Source organism: Bufo gargarizans, chromosome 11 (genome assembly GCF_014858855.1).
Source record: "Bufo gargarizans isolate SCDJY-AF-19 chromosome 11, ASM1485885v1, whole genome shotgun sequence".
In the NCBI taxonomy this organism is placed as follows: Eukaryota; Metazoa; Chordata; class Amphibia; order Anura; family Bufonidae; genus Bufo; species Bufo gargarizans.
The window spans coordinates 19720300-19739881 of NC_058090.1; the positions used below are offsets into that span (position 1 = coordinate 19720300).

The window sequence follows — 19582 nt, forward strand, 5'->3', positions numbered from 1 at the left end:
CACCTTAGGTTATAGGTGACTGTTCCCCTCTGTACTGGTGAGAGGGGGGTCCTCTGTACTGGTGAGAAGGGGGGGGGGGTCCTCTGTAGTGGTGAGGAGGGGGTCCTCTGTACTGGTGAGGAGGGAGGGCCTCTGTACGGGTGAGGAGGAGGGGGTCCTGTGTACTGGTGAGGAGGGGGGGTCCTCTGTACTGGTGAGGAGGAGGGGGGTCCTCTGTACTGGTGAGGAGGAGGGGGTCCTGTGTACTGGTGAGGAGGGGGGTCCTGTGTACTGGTGATGAGGGGGGTTCAGCTGCTGGGATCTGAGCAGAGAGCTGTGCCCCCCACCATGTACGCATTGTGCAGCCGGCAGTATATGCACCCCCAGGTCACACAGACCCCAATAATCTTAGGGTCCCTCCAGTTTTCTCACCCACTTCTGTCCTTATTCCGCCTCTGCCTTCCAACCTGCTTAACCTATTCTCTGCTGATTGGATTGTTAGCTTTTAGGGACAGCGACGATCTTCATCCACCAAGTGTCCAGCTAGGATGGGTTTGAGCGTGGTCTTGCCCACTGATGAGTGCAGGACAGAGCTCAGGTGCAGGGCACCCCCCCTGCCTGGTGCAGGACAGAGCCCAGGTGCAGGGCACCCCCCCTGCCGGGTGCGGGACAGAGCCCAGGTGCAGGGCACACCCCCTGCCGGGTGCGGGACAGAGCCCAGGTGCAGGGCACACCCCCTGCCGGGTGCGGGACAGAGCCCAGGTGTAGGGCACACCCCTGCCGGGTGCAGGACAGAGCTCAGGTGCAGGGCACACCCTCTGCCAGGTGCAGGACAGAGCCCAGGTGCAGGGCACACCCTCTGCCAGGTGCGGGACAGAGCTCAGGTGCAGGGCACACCCCCTGTCGGGTGCAGGACAGGGCCCAGGTGCAGGGCACACCCTCTGCCGGGTGTAGGACAGAGCCCAGGTGCAGGGCACACCTCCTGCCGGGTGCAGGACAGAGCCCAGGTGCAGGACACACCCCCTGCCGGGTGCAGGACAGAGCCCAGGTGCAGGGCACACCCCCCTGCCGGGTGCAGGACAGAGCCCAGGTGCAGGGCACCCCCCCTGCCGGGTGCAGGACAGAGCCCAGGTGCAGGGCACCCCCCCTGTCGGGTGCAGGACAGAGCCCAGGTGCAGGGCACACCCCCTGCCGGGTGCACTCTCGGGCAAGGCTGCGCTCACCACTCCGCCGTCGCCGCTGTCTGCACGAGGGGCAGGCAGGACCCCGGAGTCACTGCCTGCGCTCATTTGCATGGCCCCGCCCCGCGAGCAGGAGGCAGGCTCCGGAGGCAGAGCGGCGGTCACACTCAGGCAGGCGGCGGCTCCGCTCACATCCCCTGTCAGGAGCTCTCGGCACCGGACTCCTCCACAGCTCCGGGCGCTCAGGAGTCCGATCAGGGCGCCGGCGGGACTCGCCATTGGGATTACTGGGATACTGGAGAGTGGGCACCGGGCGCGGGCTGGAAGATGCTTCACCCTCCTGAGGGGGTCGGAGAGGAGCCGCAGGAGTCCGCCGGGCACCGACCCCCTGCCGCCGGCCCGGCGCTCACACCCGCACCCCTGGATTGAGCAGCCGCGGGACCCCCGACACGGGCTGGATTTCTGGGTTATTTTGGATGCAGAGAGAAGACCCCGGTCCATGATGAGAAGTAGGAGAGGAGAGCAGGAGCCCAGGTAAGAGGGGCACCGGGGGGGCCCCAGCACACAGAGCCCGGGGGGCCCCAGCACACAGAGCCCGGGGGGCCACCAGTCTAGAGGTGTCAGGTCCCGTAGTTGTCGGTCACTGGTGACTTGATCTATAGGTGATTTCTGGCTCTTGAGGGACCTTCTATATGTGACCAGTGACAGCCACAGATTAACTCTTACCTGCCCTGGGTCATAGAGCTGCCGGTATAGGGGGCTATTGGGGTCTTTCTGTCGGATGCAGGGGTGACATGGTTTGAGGTGGTCGGATCTATGGAGGGGCTTCTCTCATGTATGGCTTCTTTAGGGAACTCTATAAGCCGACCAGACCTGGGATCTATAGGGGATCGGATCTGTGGGGGATCCATAGGCGACAATATCCTATAGGAGCCACAATACAGGGTCGGATCTGTGAAGGAAATCCAGTAGAATCTGATCGATTGTGGAAGGATCTATAGGGGATCAGTTATTTAGCGAAGGGATATAGGGGATCAGTCTCTGCATTAGAAGGTACTTACAGGGTTAATCCTGATTATCCTCACAGGGAGGTTTGGGGGGACATTAGCTGTGAAGGTGACACCTGTTCAGACGCTGCCTGTAGTGCGGTTTCCCCCCCACAGAACAATCATCTTCCCCGTACATGATGGAGCAAGGACTGGATTGTGGGGCACAGAGACCACCAGCATCTGAAGGGTCTGACTGTCTAAGAGACCCCCAGTATATGAGAGCTGCTCCCCAGATCCCGATTAACCCCTTTATTCCCAAATGTCATTCAGTGGTGGCAAACATGTCAGCTTCATGGGATGAGTGACCAGGAGGAACCAGATGTAGAATAAAGAGAACCCTTCATCCTCATCACCATAGTGTACAGTGACCAAGGGGCTCAGTCACCCATCTCACTGCAGTGATGCCACCCTGCCCCATGTCTGGGTCTCTAGCTCCACTGCTGCCCTCACAGCCCAGGGTGCTGCTGACAAGGTGCCTGGTGATGCCAGGTCTTCCCTCTTCCTCTGCCCTGGTACTCTGAGCTGTGGCAGTTTTTGGGCACTGCCACATCCACGATGGAGCAGCATATGGCTCTTTACAGGCGCTGACAGCAGGCTCATTAACTGATGGGGTTGAGGCAATTCTTCCATTATGGTTAAGTGGTACAAATTGACTAGATGAGGCTATTACAGGTTATGAGGCTCAGGACAGGAGCTGCCTCCATCTCCCAGCAAACCTTTAATCCATATTATCCCCGAGCTGATCCCTGTGCACACGTGTGAGTGCAAGGAGGGGTTAACAATCCACAGAAAGTAGACAGGTAGATGCAGAACATCTCCTCTGACCCTGCAGCACATTGCATTCCTGTAGACGGCCAATAAACCCAGATGAGTGAGGCGTTAGTAAGAAGACTAGTAGTAGCCCTGTAAATGGCTGAGGTATGAGGCTGAGGTATGAGGCATGACTGTGGCCTCCTGGCCCTGACATCCAATCATATTTACTCATTACAACCCCTATTCTATATGGGAGTAGTAGTCTGTGAGTGACGTATAACCATGAGGGCCCCTTCTCCCCACAGACGGGGGTCTGTCCCTGCTGGCTGATGTCTAGGAGGGTCTTCTACATCCTTGCCCCTGAGATCTGGGGGTCCTGAGGGGAGAAGCTCCAGGACTTCACCTCCTAGAAGTGACCCTGTGTGATGTGTGGGGGATCCTATGGCCCCAGCTGGAGGCACCCTACATGACTGGGGACCCCTCACCTTCCCACTCGCTCCCCCCAGGATTGCCCTGACTGAGCAGTTTGTGCAGAGTTGATTCACATTCAGTTCATTACTGACCTCTATCTGTAAGAACTGTGCAGCCATTGTTAGTGGGAGCCATGAAGCCAGCTCGGGGAGCGGGATTTATATCCTCCATAAACCTGGACAAATCGCACATTATACATGGAGAATATAATGACAGTAACTTTACACGTCCACATCATTGCAATTTGGCAGAGAAAACACAAGATTCACTTTACTAATTGGACAATTTTTAGAAAATCTTTGCAATATTCTTTAGCTGCAGGAGAATGTGGAGGGGAATGGGGTCCCTGCCTGGATGGAGACCGAGGAGCCCCTATAAATATAGTCAATGTGTATAATAGATTTATCACCCTCATCATCCGCTTCATTGTGTGTGCTCTGTTATTACCAGGGATTGACTCCCAGTTATTAGTCTAGGCCCCTATACAATGGCCTGAAGATACTCCAGTCACATATAGGAGGTGGCACAAGCGGCCAGTGGCTGCCCTGACAGTCAGTGCTGGGACCCTGTGGTCCTGCAAACAGGCGGCTATGACAGGAAGTTTTATTATTGTTGTTACATTTCTGAGAACAGGTGATAATTAGATACATTTGTAACTTGTATGTATTTTAGATATTCAGGCAGGATGACGCATCGCCTCAGAAATGCCCCCTGGTAATGTCACTTCCTCTGTAGAGAGCTGAGGAAAATAAATTGGTAAAAAAAAATGGCAATAAAAATGCGACACGTTGGCACTGTTTTCAAAATAAATAAATAAAATGTGTCTGTGGTACGAAAACACCAGAAAATGAGGGGGAAAAGCCAAGACCAGAGCGTGCTGCAATTTCAGAAAAACTCTATTGAACAAAAAACAAACAAAAAAACAAAACAAAACGCATTGCATAGATTTTAAAAAAATGCCTTTGTCCCAAGTTTAATATTTTCATAGAATTCCATATAACATCTGGAGGTGGCAATTTTTTTTTTTTTTTATCAAAAAAGCTGCAAAAAAGGCTCACTTTCCGATACAATTTTGAGGCTAAATTTTCCTGCTAAACCATTGCCCCCTTGTAAAGCGAGGCGCAAAAAGTGTCTAAAAAATATAAGCGACATGGTGCAAATTTTGCCAGAATTGTGGTGCATTTAGTAAATTTGCCCCCCCTTAAATAAAACCTTCCGAAAACATAGATACTAGCAGACACTGTCCTGTACTGTAGTACCTCTGTAGTAAATGTTTCCTTCTGTACTGACTGTTTCCCTGTTTGAGAACAAAGCTGCTTAACCTTCATTATGATTAGGAAAGGCGCAAACTTTATTATAATGTATTTTATTGTTTTACTACTTTAGTCATCTGTTTTCCACAAAGCCGCATGCTAGGGAAGTTTATTTCACACATTTTCCATAAGTTTCAAAACAAAAAAAATCCCCCAAAAAAAAACCATGTTAAAAAGTCACCAAAAAGTGGGTGAGGAGGAGCCGTGTAAAGGCTTCAATTATACAGGATTGATGTAACTTGTCACGTTGAGGGGAGGCCTGAGCTGTGTCCATGTCCTAGAGGGGAAAGCACGGGAGCGGCCGAGCGAAACAGGAGGCAAAACTCACACGAGAGGGAGAAACGTGATAGTAATAAGATGTAATAAACTGCAATATAACATAGTATAATATGTAATGCTATACCGTATATAGTAATGTAATAGGGAAAGATCATGTAATAACGTAGAAATCTTACACAATGCGATAATGTAACATAATGCACCGTAATATAATATATAACATAATATAATATACATTAACAACATCATGTAATATAGTACCACATAATATTGCTCACATTGTATCGACCCCTGAGCTGCAGGATCTGGCGGAGCAGAGATCCCTCCATAGGCGTTGGCTCCTCGGGTGTATGTCGGGGGTCATTTGTCGTTCTGCACCTTTTGTGCATCCTTCACTAAAATAGTGTTTTTGGTTGTCTTTTGGAATTTGTGATTTTATTTTTTATTTATTTTAATTTTTTATAATTTTTTAATATTTTTCTCTGATTTGCTGCAGTTTATAGAAGTTATAATTATTGTGACGTCCATTCCTCTCGGCCCCATATATTAATAGGAATGATTTACCGTTAACGACGGTTAGTAACATCATTATGAGGATACGTTCATCCTGTCCATGTTGTGTCTCTGATGCCTCATACCTCAGTGATGCCACATTCTCGTGAATATTATAGTGTCCTATAAATGTCCCTCTGTGATGGGTCCACCTTATTAATGTCCTGATTCTGGTGTGACGCGCGGCTTCGCATCCTCCTGTAACGTTAGATAATAGGTCCACCAGAGACATGGGGATGACTCCAGGCCCATAAATAATCCGTGAGGTCTTGTGAATAAATGTGATGTCTCTATGGTCAGTCGTTATATGTACAGCCGGACTCGCTGCCCTCCTTAACCCATGCCCACCTCACCCTAGAGGACTGCAGCCTCCATGGACCTCTACAAACCTCCATGGGGTGGTCGTCATCAGCAGGCTTCTCTATACAGGAATGATGGGGCCACACCGCCCTCAGATCCAGGCCTCTGCCCCCTTCACTTGTGGGGGAAGGGAAGTGGCAACAGTGTGGGCGCAGTATGGCACCCTGTTCAGCAATGGATAACTTTATAGGTGGCATCTAGTACTGGCATCCTCAGCGCTCTCTTTGGGTCCTGGATTTGTCTATAATCTCTGTGCCCCTCCGTAGCTACAACACAACATGACCGTTTTATTTACTTAAGGCCTCATGCACATGACCGTTGTGTGTTTTGCGGTCCACAAATTGCGCATTCACAAAACACGGATGGTGGAACGGCACGGACAGCCATTGATATAATTGCCTATTTTTGTCCACAAAACGGACAAGAATAGGACAGGTTATATTATTTTTGCGGATCACGGAACGGAGCAATGGATGCAGAAAACACACGGAGTGCTGTCCAATTCTGTTGTGGCCCCATTAAAGTAAATGGGTCCGCACCCGAGCCGCAAAAACTGTGGCTCGGATGTGGACCAAAACAACGGTCGTGTGCATGAGGCCTAAGAGTTTTTTGTTTTTTTTTGGTTGAAGGTCTAGTTAAGAGTTAAGCTGACCACAGGACGTCCTGCCGTGGGGACCCCACCGATCTGTCGCGATCTGTGATAAAACCTGGCAGGAAATGTTCAACTTACCTGCAGCGCCACCACAGGTGAAATAAAGCATTACACAACATTACCTCGCTGAAATCAATGGCTTGTCTGTGCAATGCGGGGTCTCCGGGGTCCTCCAGGGGGGGAGACGCTCTTTATAGACAGTTTTCTCTGGCTGATTGATGAAGGACTTGAATGAGGGGCCGACTCCCAGAATCCCCCAATAGGATAACTGAAAATGGGTTTCCTGAAGTTCATGACTGATAAACAGAAGGAAAGTATATTACAATGTAAAAATACAAAAATAATGAATAACCTAATTATAATAAAATACTTGATAATATAGCACAATATACTATAATACTTTTAAGAATAATAATTACTCTAATATACTAATGATAATAATTCTTATTATTATTATTAATAATAATAATAATAATAATATTATTATTATTATTATAAAAATATTTTGCAGCTCTGTTATCTAGGGTAGGATAGCTAGATAACAGATATTTATATAAAATTACACACACACACAGATAAATCTGTCCTCTGCAGTCTATTATAAAACCACCTGCCTGCAGCCACCACTAGGGGGAGCTCAGCGCATAGGAATGTATACAGCTACCCTTGAACTCAATTAAATCTCTTTGCACTGAGCTCCCTCTCCTGGTGGCTTCTGGAAAATGCATGTTTTTTTATGTCCAGAGGCAGAAGGCCTTCTCTCTCACCAGGGGCCCCATAGCAGTTGCAATCCTGATAGGGCTCACACTCTATCAGGAGGTCTGGGGACACAAGTGGTGGGGCTGTGATGTCATTAATAAGCCGCTGGGCAGATGGACATATGATGCCGATCCCTGTAATCAGAGTTTGCCACTTCACTGAGGAGACTGCTCCTAATGATGTAATAAGTGATTACGCGACGGCGCGGGGAGGGTGTGGATTGCTGACACAGGACTTTCCCTCCCGTTCGGCTATTTTTAGTCATTTTTGCCATTATTTTGCATGTGGAGCAAGACGAAGCCTCTGTGAGTCACCAGCCCCGTGTCTCCAGTTATTCCAGCACACAGACTCATAGTCTCATCATCTGCAGAGCTCGACTCACTGTCTCCCCCTTTTGGTCACATTGAGAACTGTTCTTTGAATAGAATGGAAACAATGTATCAAAGTCCTGGAATCCAGCAACACAGAACCTTTCATGAAGGCCACACGGGTGCCAGATAGGCGTTTTCTTCCTGTAAATGAGTCTTATCCCGGATTAGTGGTCCTCCCTGTCATTAAGTACTTGGTGGAGGATGAACCAGGTCACTTCTCCATTATTAGTGCAGCTGTTAGGAGGCTAGCCTCCTTATTACACAAGTGGGTATCTGAAACTGGCCGACGTGGCCTCTATGTGACCTGTGCAGCTCCCCAGGGGCCCCTACAAGCAGCAGGTGATCTGGGGCCGTGTCAGGGTTGTCTGTGAGGTGTAATGAGCTGCAGATTTCTGGTGTCATCTCTAGGTGCTCACTGAAGACACGGATAATATTGTCGATTTAGTGAGTTCCTTCAGGCTCCTGAATTATTTACCGATAATTTATCCTCTGCCGCCGCAGCAAGCAGAACAAACCGTTAATGCAGACTAAACAAAGAGACTCCCCGCAGATACGCCGGAGGGAAGAGCGGATGAAACGCAGGCAGAGGAGCAAGCCGCCCCTGACGGGAGGACTCCACATTCTGCTCTGGTCCCCCAAAACTATCTGCCCCCCCCGCCCCAGTCTCTATACTGCTTCATACAATACCGCTGCCTCCCCCATACAATTCCTGTCCCCCCACAATGACTCTCTCCCATGCAATCCTTCTGCTGCTCCCCACCATACAGTTTCTGTGCCCAACCTCTCTTCCCTATACAGAACCTCTGCTGCCCCCAAACATTCCTCCTGCCCCTCCATACAGCCCTCCTGCCCCTCCATACAGCCCTCCTGCCCCTCCATACAGCCCTCCTGCCCCTCCATACAGTCCTCCTGCCCCTCCATACAGTCCCCCTGCCCCTCCATACAGTCCCCCTGCCCCTCCATACAGCCCTCCTGCCCCTCCATACAGTCCCCCTGCCCCTCCATACAGCCCTCCTGCCCCTCCATACAGCCCTCCTGCCCCTCCATACAGCCCTCCTGCCCCTCCATACAGCCCTCCTGCCCCTCCATACAGTCCTCCTGCCCCTCCATACAGTCCTCCTGCAGCGCCCTCTGCACTTTGACAGGACCAGACATGATGACATTTGTACTGCCTGACCCTGTCAATCAAAGTACAGAGGGCGCTGCAATTGCAGAGAGAGACGGGTATAACGGCAATGCCCCCATTGCTCCCAGACAGGGGCGGACTGGGAACTTAACGTGGCCCTGGAAAAAATACCAAAAGAGGCCCCATTTTGTAGTTGGGTTGAAATTGATGGAAGGTAGAGCCAACACAAATAGGCAGGGCGAGCAATACCATGTTATACATTATAGCACCCCAACAGAGCCAAATATCGCAGTCCACCACAAAATACATCCCCAAAAACTTCCACTGGCCGGCTGTTAGGAGGGCTCAGGCGGTGTCAGGTGGTGTCTCTTCACCACTGTGGGAGGGGCTTGCTTGTGTCTCTTCACCACTGTGGGAGGGGCTTGCTTGTGTCTCTTCACCACTGTGGGAGGGGCTTGCTTGTGTCTATAGAGCTTCCTATTTTCTATCACAGAGCTCCAAATCTTCTGCTTCCCTTCTCACTGTCTGTCACATGATAATCTGCAGCCACCACAGGGGGGCGCTCAGTAGCTCCTTGTATTTGTGGGAGCTATATAAATGTGTATGCTGAGGGCTCCCCCTAGTGGTGACTGCAGTTGGGGGGGGGGGGGGATGTTAAGACAGAGGTAACCCTAACCCATACATGAAGATGTCCATGCACTAAGTATCTGGATGGCTGAGCTGCCCGGATGAGATGATTTTTGGTGGGATTAGGTGGCACTGCCACGTGGAGAGGGCCAGGCAGTGGATTCATGATTATTGGGATCTCCATAAACTCCAGTCATTCTCTCTTCTCTCCTGAGGTTGGTCGCTGTCTGATAATGGCTGTAAACCTCTGCATGATCCAGTTGTAATCAACTGGACTGGGATTTACTGGGCATAATGGATACAATGTTTTATTAGAGGAAGATTCTATAAACAAGAGGAACAATATATAAACAATAGTAACATTGTATAAATATTAGTAACATTGTATAAACAGTCGCCGTGCCCTGTCGGGTGTCACCCATGTTCTGGTGCCCCCAGCTGCCCCTCCCCCACACTGTCACTTCAGGCTTATATGCCACTTTTGTATTTTTCTCTGATACTTCCTCTTATTCCTCCTACACTAAATATAATCAGCATCTTCTCTGTATTCGCCCGTCCTCCGCCGCAGCTGCTATTAACACTGTGATGCCCTTCAGATTTGTGGTACTGGGAATTGTGAGGTCATCAGGGCATAGGGGGGCAGGGTAACGGGTACGGCTGGTATTAATTGGGCACCTGCAGGGGTTAGATGGGGATGTGAATTATTGTATAGTGTTTTATGGTGACTAGGGATGAGCCAACTTTGTGTTTCACGTTCGGCGACAAGGTTCGGGTTATGGATTCCGCTGCCACGGACCATAACGTATATGGTGGGTGATAGCGGAATCCATGATAGAATTCTTAGAGAACCCGAACCTTGTACACAGAACTTGATACATAAAGTTCGCTCCTCCCTAATGGTGACGTCTTATCCCATATGGTGCATTGCATGATCTCATTACAAGTGTGCACCAATCCCCGGGCACATTCCCTGGATGCCAAGTGACCTGCGGGCACTGATACTTCCCTGGTAATGTTACTACAGGGGGCACTTCCATTATATTCATCCCCCTTCCCAAAAACTGCCAGTCAGGTGCGTTCTTAGTGTCCTAGAAACAGAAGAAGAGGAGGCAGATGGAGGGGAGTAACACGTGACTGCAGGGTTGGTTTGTAGTCTGTTACCATGGAGACGCATAGCTCTGCATAGGATCTGTAGACACAAAATGGTAGGATATTTCTTAGGGCACATGAACACGAACATATTTTTTGTCCATGTCCGTTACTTTATTTTATTTATTTGCGGATCCGTATTTTGCAGACAGCTAAATACATATGGTCATGTGATTGAGCCCTTTTACTTCTACACAGGGAACATTTTTGGGATGTTTAGTTTCCTGCGCGTCCCTCAGGTACAGGCCCCGTTATCTCCTCGCTGCAGACTCATCGTTTCCTCTGGTGTGTGATAGTAAATCCAGCAGCCCGGGCCCCGGAGACTGCTGAGGTGAGCCTGGCCACAGGGGCCCCGGAGACTGCTGAGGTGAGCCTGGCCACAGGGGCCCCGGAGACTGCTGAGGTGAGCCTGACCACAGGGGCCCCGGGGATTACTGAGGTGAGACCGGCAGTGGGGGCCCTTGGTGATTACTGAGGTGAGACCGGCAGTGGGGGCCCTTGGTGATTACTGAGGTGTGGCTGGCAGTGGGGGCCCTTGGTGATTACTGAGGTGAGACCGGCAGTGGGGGCCCTTGGTGATTACTGAGGTGTGGCTGGCAGCAGGGGCCCCTGGTGATTACTGAGGTGTGGCTGGCAGCAGGGGCCCCTGGTGATTACTGAGGTGAGACTGGCAGTGGGGGCCCTTGGTGATTACTGAGGTGTGGCTGGCAGTGGGGGCCCTTGGTGATTACTGAGGTGTGGCTGGCAGCAGGGGCCCCTGGTGATTACTGAGGTGTGGCTGGCAGCAGGGGCCCAGTAACTGACGAGACGAGGCCCAATCTCTAACAACAAGGCAGAACGTCCATCTGGGTTGTAAATGCCCATCATACACAGATGTAACATCGGAGACTAAGCTTTTTCCGCGGATCTGCGGAACGTGTCGGTGACCGGAGAACACAAAGCGTCTCATTCTCTGTTTTGAGGCTCGTCAATAGCCGCCTCGTATCTGGGCTGAAATCAATGTGCCCCAGACGCAGGCACGAGGGGCCACAGGAGCCTTACATTATACTAATGCCCAGCTAAAAGCATTCCAGCAGCGCGATAAGCCCGCGCCTTCATCTGCTGCCCAGTACCCGCACCGACCGCGCCAAGCGCCCTGTCACGTTAAAGGGGCTCATCTGTGCATCAGAAAAGGAGGCAGCCGACTGCAGCCCGGGGGTATCACACATGATGGGCTTAGATACAGCAGCTCATGATGGGGAACACAGTGCTTCGTGGTGCTCCAAGATTGTACCTGATTGGCTTAGATACTGCTGACCGTATCACACATGATCGACTTGGATACACCATCTCATCAGACCATATCACACATTATAGGATTAGATACACAGCTCAGCAGGCAGTATCACACAGGATAGGATTAGATACACAGCTCAGCAGACAGTATCACACAGGACAGGATTAGATACACAGCTCAGCAGACTGTATCACACAGGATAGGATTAGATACACGGCTCAGCAGACAGTATCACACAGGATAGGATTAGATACACAGCTCGGCAGGCAGTATCACACAGGATAGGATTAGATACACAGCTCAGCAGACTGTATCACACAGGAGAGGATTAGATACACAGCTCAGCAGACAGTATCACACAGGAGAGGATTAGATACACAGCTCAGCAGACAGTATCACACAGGAGAGGATTAGATACACAGCTCAGCAGACAGTATCACACAGGATAGGATTAGATACACAGCTCAGCAGACAGTATCACACAGGATAGGATTAGATACACAGCTCAGCAGACAGTATCACACAGGACAGGATTAGATACACAGCTCAGCAGACAGTATCACACAGGATAGGATTAGATACACAGCTCAGCAGACAGTATCACACAGGATAGGATTAGATACACAGCTCAGCAGACAGTATCACACAGGATAGGATTAGATACACGGCTCAGCAGACAGTATCACACAGGAGAGGATTAGATACACAGCTCAGCAGACAGTATCACACAGGGTAGGATTAGATACACAGCTCAGCAGACAGTATCACACAGGATAGGATTAGATACACGGCTCAGCAGACAGTATCACACAGGAGAGGATTAGATACACAGCTCAGCAGACGGTATCACACAGGACAGGATTAGATACACAGCTCAGCAGACAGTATCACACAGGAGAGGATTAGGTACACAGCTCAGCAGACGGTATCACACAGGATAGGATTAGATACACAGCTCAGCAGACAGTATCACACAGGATAGGATTAGGTACACAGCTCAGCAGACAGTATCACACAGGAGAGGATTAGATACACAGCTCAGCAGACAGTATCACACAGGATAGGATTAGATACACAGCTCGGCAGACAGTATCACACAGGATAGGATTAGATACACAGCTCAGCAGACACTATCACACATTCTGCAGATTTCTCCCTCTCCGCAGTCCGGTCTCGCACAATCTTCCCAGAAGCCGCCATCTTTGATTTCTTCTATTTCCGCCCCATATATCTCGCTCCATGATAAGATTGCGGTCACACATTTCCTCGGCTTCCAGTATTTATACCCGTTTACAGCTGCTCGCCGTTATATACTCCCTGATGTCCGGGAATGGCGCGGCAAGTAAACGACCTTCGTGCGGTCACCGCGCTGACGCTTTATTCTACTGTCAGATTTTATCGCTCGTCTCTGGAATCGCTCGTAAACTGCTCTCAGCTCCTGGAATCCGCCGGGTATTTCTGGCCCCCCGGGGTCGGGGTCACGCCAGCCGCTTATGGCACTAATAACATTTCTCCTCCTCCCTGAAAAACACAATGAAAGAAGGCGGCCGGAAAACCTGAGGCTGCACTACTGACAGCACGTGGCCCAGATCCCCATCAGTATCTGTGGTGACACGTGTGGCCTCGCTACAATTGTAGCAAACCCTCAGCTTGAGAAGTATAGGGCCACCTGCGCACGTTGCGGAATACGTGCGGCATTTCAGTGCAGGTTCCTGTCTGAAAAAGCCTTGGCGTTGTAAAGTGCGAGCAAAGTGTTTGAGCGCAGACAAATCTCACGTACACGGATTTTTCTGTGCGGAAATTGACCTGTCGATCAAATTTCCAAATCCGCAGGATGTCAACTATGGTTGTGGTTGAAGGGTGAGATCAGCGGCAAAACCGCATCAAATCTGCACAAGAAAATGGCTCTAGTGAGTCTTCCGTGTCGGTAACATCACGTTCGTCGGCTACGTGGCCTAGACGCAGCTCAGCCCCATTCAAGTAAATAGGCGCAATACTAAACACGGCCACTATCCAGTGGACGGCGCTGTGCTTGGTAATTGGCGGTGGTACCAGAAGTCGGACCCCACACTCAGAATACCCCTTTAATACTCCCCTAACCCCGGGAGGCCTCAGCATCGTTTCTTCAGGAGCTGAAATCACTTCTGTTTTTAACTCTTTAATCTCTGTCAGTTTGGGGTAATTTCCTTTCATTACGGGCGGCTCAGAGGATCCAAGCTGAAATACGGCTTAGTCGCCGCCAGGACTTCTCCCGGGACCCCCGCGGGTGTTGTAGGTGACCTCTCCGGTCACTGGGCCCATCGTACTCTTCCTCAGCCGAGACCTCTGCGTGGACATCTCCCAAGGACCGTCGCTTAATGATAGACACGGAGGAGATCGCTCGCGTTCGGTCTCACTGTTGCTAGGTTACCGCTCCAGGTATTATGTCGCCAGCTTGTGCGCCATTTTTTGCTCTGTTTGTGGTCAGAAATATTTTGGGTGCAGTGAACACCCCACGCGTCGATCACTGCCACAATTTATAACCGTGGTCCATGCACGTTTTTCGATGCCGTATCTGTGAAGGCTCCACAGCATGCAGCCGCGGGGGGCGGAGCCATCAGTTAACCATTGCTGTAACCTGACCATTGTGGCAACGTACACATTATAGTGAACACATTATAGGCCGCAAATAAGGCTTGTGCTTTAATCTCTCGCCATTTCAAGATCCCTGCTTGGTGTCAGTGATTGGGAACGCTCTTGTGCAGAGGCTGGAAACCTGTCCCGACTCTTCTCACAGCTGAGGGCAGTGGCGACTCTAGGAACAATATATAGGGGGGCACATAAGATCCCACGGTCAAAAATGGGGGGGCACTAATAATTTTCATCACTTAGTCATACAACGGAAAAAAACGAAATCTGTATATATAAATAAGATTACAAAATCCGAGAGTATCGCGGTCTGCGGGGGGACATGATGGTTTCCTGATGTTAAATCCCCAAGCCGCGTTCTTTTCTGCCTCTGCAGGCCCTGCTGGGCGGAAATACCCTGCCAGCCAATGGCAGTGCTGCCCTCTCCCTGCCAGCCAATAGCAGCTGAGGTGGGCGGGGCAAGATTCACTTGGCTGCCGACTGCCGAGGAGCCCGTATTGAAGCGGGTGGGCAGCATGGGCAGTACGTTCAGTTTGGCAAAACTGACAGATCGCCGCTGTACCAGCGACGGCGGCGGACAGCTTTTTAAAGGGGAATCAAGCATGCGGGTGGGCAAGGAATAACCTAGGGGGGCGCCTATGGCTTAGGGGTTGATACAATAGTATCCAGTCTGGACAATCCTCTCTGAGGTAAACACCCTGGACTCCAGACTGATACATTGTAACAAATTATAAGCAATGTCACATGACACCCGGGCAGAAATCACAGGTGATAATCCATGTTGGCAGGAGATGTGGCGAGAGATCTGCCATTCAGGGCTATGGAAAAGCTGAGCACAGCCCATGTGTGAGAGCTGTAATGGTGGCCGTGGTGCCTGGTACCCAGCTTTCCCAGAAACAGATAGAACTAAGGAAAGTCAGAGCAGAAGAGAAGGATGCAATGTTTTATGGGATTTATTTCTCTCTTATTAATCAATAGGTGCTCTTTAAATGTTTGCTCTGACTTCTGTCCATAGGGGGAGGTTATGCTGGGACTTGTAGTTCCACTGATTCTGGGAGTTGTCTCTGATTTCTGGTTTCCATGTCTCTGGTCTGACATCTCGGGCCTTCAGATTTAGAGATGTAATGATGAGAGGGTTGGATGCTCTTTTTCTGCTGCTGCACCATGTCTTCTACTCCAATCACATCCACAGCTGCAGTCATTATTCTGCCTTTACATTGTTTTATACTCCAATCACATCCACAGCTGCGGTCACCATCCTGCTGTTATAGCTTTTCTTACTCTAATCACATGCAGAGCTGCAGTCACTATTTTGCTGTTAAGCCGTGCGTAGATTTAGGGTCAGTCAGTCAGAATCTGCAACCTGAGAGGTAAGAGGATGAGGACAAGAGAGCGAAACAGGTGGAGATGAGAGCGCAGCGCGGCTCTGTGCTGGGAAATGCTCCAGGGCCCAGCGACAAGAGGCGTCCGTCAGCGCAGGCGACAGTGGAACCTTACTGCGGTGTGAATGGGTGCGGAGAGCACCACTTACTGACTGCGCATCCATCAGCACCTGCTCATTACACCCATCGGGCACGGAGCTTCTCCCTGTGTCCGGCTGTCACTGTCACATCAGCGCTCATCTGATAAACCCTAAATTGTCTCCAGCACAAAACACGTCACCGTCTGAGAATTCAGCGGCTTCCAACCTTCTCTACCCATGAATCACAGCCACAGGTGCTGCATTGCTACTAAGAACATCCTGGCTCATGAATAGAATCCAAGCACTGCAGTAAGGACTGACACAGAGCTGAAAGAGTAGGGGAGGCTGACTAGCAATGATCTTGTGGTGCAGTGAGGTTGCTCTAGTTCTTGAACCTTCTTGCAGCATTTTTGGAGCTTTCCTTGGATAATTAGAGAAGAATCAGAAATTTGTCTTTGCTTTCTTCTGTGGCTGCGCCGTCAGCGGCTCCTTCATTCCGCGTGGCGCTCAGGCGCAGCATATTTCACTGAGGGACGTGAGGAATATGGTTACTTGTTTCTACTTCGAGTTCAATTCCTGTTTTTTATCTGTAACCGATAAATTCCTGTAACAGTTTTGTCTTTTCCTCTAGTCACATACAAAGCTGCTTTCAAATATATTTGGTTGTCAGATTAAAAAAAAATTATAAAAAATAAATAAAAGTTATATGCCCCTCCCAATCCCGTCTGTTCAGATACCCCTCCCATGTGACCGCTGCAGCCAGTCACCAGCCTCAGCTGTACACTGTACGAGACCAGTGATTGGCTGCAGCGGTCACGTGCAGTATACGGGTGCTGCTGCAAAGCACAGTGGGGTCATGTGGAACGGCTATGACCACGCCCCTTCAAAGACTACCTCTGCTGGTGTCCTAGGTCCTGCTAGGAGTTGACCAGTTTCAGGACCCTCTGTAACCAGTTTTACAGCTACAAGCCTGCAGCACATTGCTGATCTGGCTCCAGTGGTTTGAGTAAATGTTGCAGGAGGCGCCGTATAAATGTCGAGGTTGCAGGGTGGTTCAGTTTTGGAGAAGCTACAGTAGGCGTCTTGCTCAGTAATTGACACCATAGGGACCGACCCGGTATGGCGCTGTCTCTTTAAGACATTGATCATGTAAATGTGAGATTACACGGATGTAATTTGTGGTAAACGTGTTTGTGATGAGGATTGCAGCTCTGAGGCTCCGCTCTTTCCGCCTACATCTGCTCTCTCCAATTACTGGATCCTTTGGGGCAGACGGTTCTCAGACACTTTCAGATCCAGATTAGGAGAATAATTTGACTTCTGTTGGAATTAAAGAACAATCGTAAGTTCCCGGCGCTCGGTGGTAATGGAGATAAATAATTCAGTGCCGCGCTCTGCTCACTATTGGCCGCTCTGTGGATGCGAGAGGTGGTGATGTCTCTTAATGTGCCCTCCATTAACCCTTCCTGGTCCCGGGCGCCCCCCTAAGGCTGATCAGAGGTCATGGGCACCCGCTAAGGCTGCTCCCAGGTCCTAGGCACCCCTTTAAGGCTGCTCAGAGGTCCTGGCCGGGCACCCTCCCTAAGGCTACTCCTGCGTCCTGGGTGCCCCCCCCCAAAGGCTGCTCAGAGGTCCTGGCCGGGCACCCTCCCTAAGGCTACTCCTGCGTCCTGGGTGCCCCACCCAAAGGCTGCTCAGAGGTCCCGGCCGGGCACCCTCCCTAAGGCTACTCCTGCGTCCTGGGTGCCCCACCCAAAGGCTGCTCAGAGGTCCCGGCCGGGCACCCTCCCTAAGGCTACTCCTGCGTCCTGGGTGCCCCCCCCCCCCCACAAAGGCTGCTCAGAGGTCCTGGCCGGGCACCCTCCCTAAGGCTACTCCTGCGTCCTGGGTGCCCCCCCCCAAAGGCTGCTCAGAGGTCCTGTGCCGGGCACCCTCCCTAAGGCTACTCCTGCGTCCTGGGTGCCCCACCCAAAGGCTGCTCAGAGGTCCCGGCCGGGCACCCTCCCTAAGGCTACTCCTGCGTCTTGGGTGCCCCACCCAAAGGCTGCTCAGAGGTCCCGGCCGGGCACCCTCCCTAAGGCTACTCCTGCGTCCTGGGTGCCCCCCCCCTCCCCAAAGGCTGCTCAGAGGTCCCGGCCGGGCACCCTCCCTAAGGCTACTCCTGCGTCCTGGGTGCCCCCCCCCCTCCCCAAAGGCTGCTCAGAGGTCCCGGCCGGGCACCCTCCCTAAGGCTACTCCTGCGTCCTGGGTGCCCCCCCCCCAAAGGCTGCTTAGAGGTCCTGGCCGGGCACCCTCCCTAAGGCTACTCCTGCGTCCTGGGTGCCCCCCCCAAAGGCTGCTCAGAGGTCCCGGCCGGGCACCCTCCCTAAGGCTACTCCTGCGTCCTAGGTGCCCCCCCCTCCCCAAAGGCTGCTCAGAGGTCCCGGCCGGGCACCCTCCCTAAGGCTACTCCTGCGTCCTGGGTGGCCCCCCCCCCCAAAGGCTGCTTAGAGGTCCTGGCCGGGCACCCTCCCTAAGGCTACTCCTGCGTCCTGGGTGCCCCACCCAAAGGCTGCTCAGAGGTCCCGGCCGGGCACCCTCCCTAAGGCTACTCCTGCGTCCTGGGTGTCCCCGCCGAAGCTGCTCCCAGGTCTTCTTCCACTTCTTCTCCCTATTCTGGTTCTTCCTCCTTTGTTATCTTTTTTGTTTCTCTCTTCTTCCTCCCTACAGACACCTGTTCTATCGTCTTGGTCTTTTCTTTAGCTTCACATTCTTCATCATCATTCTTTCCTCTTTTTCCTCCTCTGTACCTTCTTCCTGTTTCTCTTCCTTGTCTTCTGACCAGTGGCGTACATAGAGAAGTAAGGGCCCCATAGCAAGGATCAAACCAGGGCCCCCACACAGGACAGAGGTGTTTCTGCCTAAACCCTTTTCAATGATCTTCGGGCCATTTTTCCACTGCCCCATTTGCTAAAAATTGTTCCTTTAGCGGGAAGAGTCCTGACCAAGTTTTCACCCCCAGTAGAAGAGGAGATGATCCCAACTGGGCCCCCTCTTGCCCTGGGCCCCATAGCAGTCGCATGGTCTGCCGCTATGGTAGTTACGCCCCTGCTTCTGACTCTTTTACTTCAGTTTTTTCCCCCATTCTTCATCTCCTCTTTTATCTTTACATTTTCTTCTTTCCCGTCTCTCTTTATCCTTTCCCCTTTCGTTTTCATCTTCTTTCCTTTATTCCTCCTGCCCATCTTTTCTTATTATTATTCTTTCTTTCTTTGTTCTTTCTTTTTTCCTTTGTAACTTCATTGTGTTCTTCTGGTTTTGGTCTTTTTTATACTTCTATCTTTATATTTTTATTATTTCCTGCTTTTCTTTTCTTCCTCGCTTTTTGTTTTCATCCTGTCTTTACTTTTTTTTTCTCCTTGTTTCTCTTCTCCTTCTTTTCTTTCTTCCTTTCTTCCTCTGTGCTTTTCTTCCTGCCCTCTACTGTCTCCTTCTTTTCTTTCTTCCTTTCTTTCTCTGTGCTTTTCTTCCTGCCCTCTACTGTCTCATCTTTTCTTTCGCCTTCCATCTTTTCTTCACCTTCTTCTTCTTCCTCTATGCCGTTTACATCTTCCTC

At 51.0% G+C, this 19582-nt stretch overlaps 1 protein-coding gene across 1 annotated transcript in view; it reads left to right on the forward strand.

The window, feature by feature from the left end:
- The first annotated feature begins 1307 nt into the window (after positions 1-1307).
- The window catches only part of FLRT2 (fibronectin leucine rich transmembrane protein 2), a 44272-nt gene continuing 25997 nt past the window's right edge, over positions 1308-19582 (forward strand). Inside the window, exon 1 of the mRNA XM_044271710.1 lies at positions 1308-1694. The gene's annotated coding sequence lies outside the window, so the exon portion shown is untranslated. The remainder of the gene's footprint in view (positions 1695-19582) is intronic.